We start from the raw sequence: 6104 nt of genomic DNA, 5'->3' as shown, positions 1-6104 counted from the left end.
TTAGTTATTTTGATTAGTTTAGCTATTTTTTTCTGTTTGATTGTTGAGGTGGAATTGTATAAATTGATAGCTTGAGTTAGAACTTTGTTTTAGTTAGTAGTATGATTTATTGAAACCCTAGAACAAAGTGGGTGCTTAAATTTGATTTTGTTGGTCCATTTGAAACTATACTTTTATTTTAGAACTAAAGAATTGAACTTTGGAGTAAAGCTTTTGATTGTCAATAAGTACACTGTTTAAACAATAGGTTTCGGGGATTATTTGACAGACCAAAAGAGTTCATTTTCGGCTCATATTTTACCAGAAGTTATCCTTAGATGTCTTCTACAATGTCACCAAAATTCAGCTTCAACCAAGTTCATATGGATTTATTATGAATTTTCTAAAAGGATTGCCCTGTTTCTGGCAGGTTCTTGAAAATTATTCATATATCCTAAACGAAAATGAATTTCAAGCTCAAAATTTATCCTCATAAACCTAACTGTAATATGTTGCTTTTGCAATTGGTTTTGTTGATTTTTGACTTACGAGTCAATTGGAATGATATTTCTAAGTTAGTGCTTCCTGCCACGTTTAGTAACTGAAAATCGTAAAAACATGATTTATCTACTGCTCCTCCGGCGGCCGTGGTCGCCGGCCATCGGCCCTCTCCTCCTTGCTCATAGCTTCTTCCTCTCCATCTTCTCCAACCTCCATTATTAGATTTCAATGTTCAAGCTTTGTTTCCCCAAACTCATTTCTTGCAATTTAAGGTAGCAATTGAATTCCTCTCTGGATTCTCTCACTTCCTAAGTTGATATTTGTGGATTTGAATACAAGCTTTATGATTTTGGTTGTCAATGTGTAAAAGTGAGAATTTTTATGTTTTTGTCTAAAATTGGGGATTTTAGTTATTTTGATTAGTTTAGCTATTTTTTTCTGTTTGATTGTTGAGGTGGAATTGTATAAATTGATAGCTTGAGTTAGAACTTTGTTTTAGTTAGTAGTATGATTTATTGAAACCCTAGAACAAAGTGGGTGCTTAAATTTGATTTTGTTGGTCCATTTGAAGCTATACTTTTATTTTAGAACTAAAGAATTGAACTTTGGAGTAAAGCTTTTGATTGTCAATAAGTACACTGTTTAAACAGTAGGTTTCGGGGATTATTTGACAGACCAAAAGAGTTCATTTTCGGCTCATATTTTACCAGAAGTTATCCTTAGATGTCTTCTACAATGTCACCAAAATTCAGCTTCAACCAAGTTCATATGGATTTATTATGAATTTTCTAAAAGGATTGCCCAGTTTCTGGCTGGTTCTTGAAAATTATTCATATATCCTAAACGAAATGGAATTTCAAGCTCAAAATTTATCCTCATAAACCTAACTGTAATATGTTTCTTTTGCAATTGGTTTTGTTGATTTTTGACTTACGAGTCAATCGGAATGATTTTTCTAAGTTAGTGCTTCCTGCCACGTTTAGTAACTGAAAATCGTAAAAACATGATTTTGTTATTTCCTTTTTGAGTAATCTATTGGAGTGAGATGATTATGAACTTGAGATATGCTTTAAATAATGATGTAGGGAGGATGTGTGATTTTTCTTGGAATTGTCTAATACCATTTTGTATTGTTTTGTGGTTTATTTCAGTTGATCGTACGAGTAGTTGACAGCTTTTATACTTGATGGTTTGTTTGGATTTATTATTGTAGTTTATTAAAATGGAGTGTGTTGTGAGTTGAATGAAATTGTGTAGGTGTTAAAGAATTTTTTTGTTGGATAAAAGAATTGCTTAAAAGTGGATTATGATTCCTTGTTTTATTTGGAAGTTATTTTGCTATGCTTGATCGGTTATGTGTTTTAAAATAGAAGATTAAGTTGTTCCATGTTTAAAATGTGTTTAATTTGTCAAGTCTAAGTTTGAGAGTTTAAAGACTAAGTTAAAATGCTTAAGTGCTAGGGGTGGCGCATCCAAGGCTCGAGGATGGACAACCTAAACCAAGCTTCAGGAGGTTATTTCGAATTTCTGCTTTCGAGGTGGGGTTTACTTTATCTGTAAGCGTAGTGGTTACATGGTTATAATCATTGTTGTGTCGTGCGTCATTCATATGAGCTTATGGGCCCACGAGGGGTCAGATCCACGAGGGATCATATGGGTCGCTGATAGCCCACCAATAGCCCACGAGGGGTCAGGTCCACGAGGGACCGAGACTAGTCTCATATAGATGTCAGCAAAATTGAGATGGTTCATTATGTTGTGATTCATTACACAATTGGTTATAACTGCTTGCAACGTATTCCCCACTGAGTGTGCTTGCATACTCACACCCCCGTTATTTAATGTTTTTCGGGTTAAGGAGTCGATGACGGGGCAGCTTTCAACGTGGTCCACAATCTCCCAGCCGCTATGTTTGACTAGTAGACCCTTTGGTATTTGGGTAAAAGTGAATTGTTTGGAGAGTAAACTTGATAACTTTTATGCTACTATATTTTGAATGATGTAGGTTTCAATCCGATTAAGCAGGATATTTTATTTTGGTTGGAATACTGGATGAAGTATCTATATTTTTAACATAGTGATACATTTTGGTGTAGATATCTATATACACATGTTTCAGATGTTGGAAAAATATTCTTATTAGTGTTCTTTAAATTGTTTTATATATATATAAAAAAAAATATGTCAATGATGATTTTCCTTTTAAGTTTATAAAATTGTTTCCGTTTTTCTTATTTCCATTTAAATTCTGAATTTTAAAAATAAAATAAATTAGCATTTTAGTATTTTGGTAGCGTCACCCGTTTTAAAGAGTTCGGGGCGTTACAGAATGGTATCAGAGCGGGTCTACGTTCCTGTAGACTTGCTTATTATTTTAATTAGAAGTCTAAAACTCAAGTGAGATTCTTATGTTTTAAATGATACGGGCGAGCACGTGGATCCTGACTGCTGCCAGTTGCCGACTTTGAGGTAATGGTTATTTTTACAAAGAGTTTTATGTTTTAAGTTAAACTATGGGGTGAGTATGAAATGATTGTTTTGGAAAAGTTTGAAAGATTAATGGTATCACATTTCAAAATGTGAGAGAATGAGAATGTCCACAAGGGACAAAGTATGAGATGTGAAAGAAAAGTAAGTCCACGAGGGACAAAGACTGACATTTGAGAGAATAAGAATGTCCGCAAGGGACAAAGAATGATTTTTCAAAAATAGTTGACAATGTGGATAATTATGTTTTTCATAAACCAATATAATCTCTATATGATTTGCTAAAGAGTGTTTCAAGAAGATCTCAAACAGCTTTTTGATAATATGAAATGAGAATATGATTTTAAAGTAGTCCTCGAAATTTAACCTTTAGGGTCAAGACCATAATGATCAATCATTCTGTTTGAGTTTGACTAATAGCCTTATTCATTCGTGTTTTGGTCAATAGAAATTTATCATGGAAATCGGTTTGTGATGATGCCCTTGTCGCGTTCTATCACTTTTGATTTAAGTGAAACCTTTGTCCCTATTTGCTTTGTTCTATTGAGAAAGAAATAATGTTGTCTCTTTCTATCGTCATGATTGAATTTATAACCTTGTCCAGTTTCACTTGAGATGTTCTTGTCAACACATGTTGATCTCTGATGCCCTAGTCCAACTCTATTTCTGTTGGGTATAATTAAGTCTCAGTTTAACATTTGTTTTCTCTCGATTATTCGCATTAAACTATACCTTGAGGTATTTGTTCTCCTCATTTTGACATCTTATATCAGTTAATTTTTTAAGCAAAATGTCTTCCAGTGAAAGATTGATCATGTCCACTTTGTTGGCTTTCTCATGTTGTTCCTTTGGAAGTTATAAAGGTTCTTCTTGAGTTCCTTTGTTCTCTTCTTCAAAATTTTATACCCATCTTTTGATAACTTATCCATGAGACATCCTTAGATTTATTGAAGCTGTGAAATCTAGTTTTCACCATATCCAGATGGTGTTATTCTTTATTTTTTTAATGATAGACATTTGATTTTCTTCTTGTTCATCATAAGATATTTTGATATTGAAATCCTACCTACACCTTGGTTTAAGTGAAACCTCACCCTGTTTGGTTCACTCTATTCAATAACAAGCAATATCTTTTATATGATTGTTGAGTCACCTATAGTTTTCGATTTGACTTCCTGCTTTATTGATTTAGTGCTCTTTTTTTTAATGCAACGGGGACTCATTTTTCAGTGACCTTGCAACCATTAGTTCCTATATTTTATATTGTTTCCATTTTTTCATTGACTGTTATAGACCATTTAACTTGTTGTCTAGTCATTCTGGAAATCTTGTGAAATGGGCACAAGACACATTTCTTCTAGCCATTGGTTTAGTTAATCTTTCAGGAATCTTTCCAGAACTTTCCTAATAGCATAGCAATATCTTCCCATATGATTTTCAGACTCCGATTGACTCCTTCCAGAAGTGTGCTCTATATCGAGTTTTATTTCATTTTTGTTTTACATGAATCCTTGACTTACCCTTGTATCTTGTGACACTCTTGAATGAGTATAGTGTTCTGGAAGCTGCCTTTATATGAGCAATTATTTGATCTCCATGAGTTTCGCAACCAAATCTTGTTTCTATAGATGCCCAGATTTTATTCTTAAGAACTATCAAGTTTCTTAAGTATCTGTTCTTATGTTATTCCTGGAAACATAGTGGTTGACATTTATCTTTTCTGATGAGTTTGCACTTATCTTTTGATCAACCCAACCTTTTTTCCACAGTTTCGAATTTCAATCTAGAATTTTGCCTCTTTTCTCAATGACTTTGGTCAAATCGTTATCTCTGTGAGTCAGTTTCTTTGTGAGAACTTCCACCAATATGATTTCGTTACTTCTTTCTCATGGTGTTTGTTAACCAATTGTCAACGCTTTTCATGACAACTTCTTGAACTTTTCAAGTATCTCCCTCTCTGAGACATTTGAGACTTTGCTATTTAAGAGCCGCCATCCAATGATACTCCTTGATTCTTCTCAGATTTTGACTTGTTGCTTGGATTTTATTATTAGCAACCTATTATGGACAATTCTTTCATTTAGTCCTACCATTTGTCTGCATAAGTTATTCCGTTCGTTGAACTCTCCTCCAAATGAATTTCTCCAAGCACATAATTTTTGGCAATACATTTGAAATAATTCATTCCTATTGAACCTATTATTTGAAACTAGTTGTTGTAAGCTTCTACCTGTGAGTCTCTATTTTTTTGAAATCTCATAATCATATCTATATGATTGAGCTAGTTGTTGTCGTCTTGTTGCTCCGTAAATAATTTTGGAACTCTTCCAATACGATGTCATCTTTTAGCAATGTAGCAATTCTCATTCAGTTCTAGTTGAGTTACTATCCAAGTTAAAGTTGTTGGAGCCGTTTGTACCACAAAGTTTTTGGTAGCCTCTTTGATCATTGTTGTTTCTCATTCATGTGATCCAACATATATGCCAACCTATTCTTGATTTATGAGATTTCATTTTCAGACTTTTGATTATTGATATCTATTTGTTCTTGATAGAATACGGTTGCAGGAAGATGAACTCTTAATTTGATATCCTCATGTTAGAGACTCGTATGGTTAATTTCGAGGACGAAATTATTTTAAGGGGGATAGGATGTAATACCCCGTATCTTTTTAAAAATAAAAATATTATATGTTTGGAATTTTCAAAAGGATTTTTGAATTTTAATTTGTCAATTGATTATTGTAAAGGTTTTGAACTAATGAGTTTGTTTTCAAAATGTTTTACAGGTTGTCCGACTAAGACCGAGGATGCGCCCTAGCAAATTTATTAAGGTTTAAGTGTTTATTTTTTATTTAATTGATTTATGAGATTTGAAAGGAAAGTAGAAACATAGAGAGTTTGGTTAATGTCTCTCATAATTTTATATTGCTTCTATGTGTCTGTGTTAATTATGTTTAAATTATATAATTGTGTGTGTATTATGCCTTGATGAAAAAAAAGAAGAAAGAAAATGGAATGAGAAACTAAATCCTTTTCCTAAACCCAATCACACGTTTCATCTAGAAGACTCTACACACACTTATGCTACACAACTCTAGCACCGACATACACACACTAAATATCTCTCTCAAGCTC

General features: G+C 33.1%; 1 long non-coding RNA gene across 4 annotated transcripts in view; it reads left to right on the top strand.

Annotated features, from left to right (window-relative positions):
• Positions 1-610: 610 nt before the first annotated feature.
• LOC125221648 overlaps positions 611-6104 on the top strand; it is a 12853-nt gene continuing 7359 nt past the window's right edge. For 2 of the 4 annotated variants that reach the window (XR_007176396.1, XR_007176398.1), the window contains exons 1-3: positions 611-752; positions 1942-2018; positions 5756-5800. This is a non-coding gene — a long non-coding RNA (uncharacterized LOC125221648). Of the gene's footprint in view, positions 753-1935; positions 2019-2338; positions 2950-5755; positions 5801-6104 lie in introns of all 4 variants that reach the window. The other 2 variants (XR_007176399.1, XR_007176397.1) reach the window with 2 other exon arrangements.

Source organism: Salvia hispanica, chromosome 4 (assembly GCF_023119035.1).
Source record: "Salvia hispanica cultivar TCC Black 2014 chromosome 4, UniMelb_Shisp_WGS_1.0, whole genome shotgun sequence".
Lineage (NCBI taxonomy): Eukaryota > Viridiplantae > Streptophyta > Magnoliopsida > Lamiales > Lamiaceae > Salvia > Salvia hispanica.
The sequence above is the reverse complement of the archived record's forward strand: the minus strand, read 5'-3'. Positions and strand labels throughout refer to the sequence as shown.